A 2,659-nucleotide genomic window follows, 5' to 3' on the forward strand; every position below is an offset into this window, starting at 1 on the left:
GGTCCGGTTTCAAATACTGAATCCCAGCTAACACAAAAACATTTTTAAAATGTTTTTAAAACATTTTCAAAATGTTGCGAAAACATTTTAAAAAATGTTTTAATCACGTGATTTTGTATGGTTTTTTAAACGTTTTTAAAACATTTTAGTGAAATATTTCAGCAAAATGTTGTCAGAACATTTTCTTAAAATGTTGCAAAAACATTTTCAATAATGTTTTAATCACGTGAATTTGTATGGTTTTTTAAACGTTTTTAAAACATTTTAGTGAAATATTTCAGCAAATGTTTCCGGAACTAGTCTTAAAATGTTACAAAAACATTTTTCAACAATGTTTTAATCACGTGATTTTGTATGGTTTTTTAAATGTTTTTAAAACATTTTACAAAAAATTTCAACAAATGTTATCATAACATTGTATTTAAATGTAACAAAAACATTTTCAAAAATGTGTTATTCACGTTTAATTTGTTTGGTTTTTAAAACGTTTTCAAAACATTCAAGTCGAGGTTACAAAAGTATTTCCTGAATTTTTACTTTTTCTCATTAAATAATGATATATTTATATTTTAGAAGAAATAAACACAAATTATATTTAATTTTTGAACCTTTAATACAAACCCATATTCAATATGTTAATCACATTTAAATTCCATTCTCGGTACAAGTTTTAATTTATTTTCTTTCAAGTCACCGGGTTTTTAAAGGTTGAAAACGGCGTCTAATCCATCCACTGAATTTTTGAAAGAACAGAATCACAGAAATCCTATGTTCACTATATAGGTAGAACAGAGCGGCGGATCTATAAGACTTAGTTAGAATCACATACACTGAAAGGGCTGATAAGGAATCTGCCCCTCGGAAAGAATAGCACAATCTGTAAAGATAAGGAAAATTGTGTTTGTATCAGCAATATTTTAAATAATTATATCAAATTTAATTTCTTTCCTCATTTGCATTGAAAAAAGCAGAAAAATAATTACCATGACAATATTATTGAAGAGTAATAGCATTTACGTACACCTTTGCCTTCACCAAAGGCGGGTCTTTTGAATGTGGGAATTTGAAAATACGGATGATGCAACCAACACCATGCTGTAAAGAAATTTCATTTTTAAATCAACATATTGTTTGATGATTAACATTTCACAAAGACAACGAATACTTGAATCAAGGATATAATTGTGTTGCCTTAAGAATGAAATATTCAAATCAAATACATGTATATAACCTTAACGCTTTGTCATTGCTACATACATTTGTACAAAGTTATTGATCATGCACTGGTAGTATAAAAGCCATTTTTAAATGATCTTTTAAAGTCTATGATAAAGGAATAATTCTTACCATTCAAAGTTAATAAATCCCGAGGTTATTATTGTGGTTTATACGGTGCAAAGTCTTCTCATTCAAATCGGCACGGAGTAAGCGCGCACATCTTGTTTACCAGAATTCAAAATTTGGCCTAGATAAGCAGCAAACCACTATACTCTGTAACGCGCTGCCCAGCAGGAGAATTGCATAATGGGTTATCATGACACTGAAACTGACCAGTGTGCCAATCCCTATCTAATGCCTCAGAGTAAAATTCTGGGAGTGGATCACAGATTTGATGAAGAACATTTTTAAAAAAAAAAAAGACATTTAAAGTTTTATTTAATGCTTATGATTTTATACATTTATTTATATTTTAAATTTTTTTGTTTGCCTATCCTTTCATTTATTGATTTTTTGATTTGTTTAATCAAAGGACTTTATATAAATTATGTCTGTTTAATCAATAAGCCAAAACTAGAAATCATTATAAAATATCGGGAAAATCTTTCAATTTAACAATTACTACAATTCCTCATTTTAACACTATTCTTTCTATATATTCTTTTTTTTTCTTCATAAACTAAATTTTAGGAAAATCGCAATCATACATTATTTGAATGTTTGAAGAACATTTTGAAAATAACAGCAGCACTGAAAAATGAAGTCTTTAAAAAAAGAAAACACATTAAATTGAATGTTCTAAAATCATTCTCACAACATACTCTTAAAGTTACTAAATGAATTAAATTGTGCCGCAATTACATAAATGTTTCAGAAACATTTTGAAAATGTTTCCAAAAAATGTTACAAAAACTATAATTAAAATGTTTCAATTGTAGTGAAAATAATTATTTTAGTTAATGTAATTCTAAATAAACAATTCCAATGCATAGGCCGAAAAATATCCGGAATTGAATGTTTTTAACTAACAGTGATATTAAGAATGTTTTAAAAATATTTTTTAAAATGTTCCTTACAAATATTTTAGAAATGCATATATGCAATGTTTCCGATTTACAGAAAAAGAATGTTTCATTTCATGTTTTAAGAACGTTTTTAAAACCTTGCATAAGATGTTTAATATTTGGAAGCTATAAATACCCTTAAATGAATTAATAATGTTTCAAAAACATTTTGACAATGTTCCTTCCAAATGTTTCAGAAACGTATTTATGTAATGTTTCAGATTTATGGAAAAGGAATGTTTCATTTCATGTTTTTAGAACGTTTTTAAAAGGTAATATAAAAATCTTTGATATTTGAAAGCTAAACATACCTTTTGAAACATTTTTAAAACGTTTCAAAAATATTTTAGAAAAATGTTCCAAAAGGATTTAATCAT

General features: G+C 26.5%; 1 long non-coding RNA gene across 1 annotated transcript; it reads right to left on the reverse strand.

The window, feature by feature from the left end:
• Positions 1 to 595: 595 nt before the first annotated feature.
• Positions 596 to 1,789, reverse strand: LOC134249222 (uncharacterized). The gene is made up of 3 exons (XR_009988232.1): positions 1,348 to 1,789; positions 1,022 to 1,095; positions 596 to 877 (listed from the first exon to the last, which is right to left on the reverse strand). It is a non-coding gene; the product is annotated as an uncharacterized LOC134249222 (long non-coding RNA).
• Between the last annotated feature and the right edge of the window lie 870 nt (positions 1,790 to 2,659).

The sequence above is a fragment of the Saccostrea cucullata genome, unplaced genomic scaffold (genome assembly GCF_032062105.1).
Source record: "Saccostrea cucullata isolate Sc308-1 unplaced genomic scaffold, CSIRO_AGI_Scuc_v1 ctg13418, whole genome shotgun sequence".
Lineage (NCBI taxonomy): Eukaryota > Metazoa > Mollusca > Bivalvia > Ostreida > Ostreidae > Saccostrea > Saccostrea cuccullata.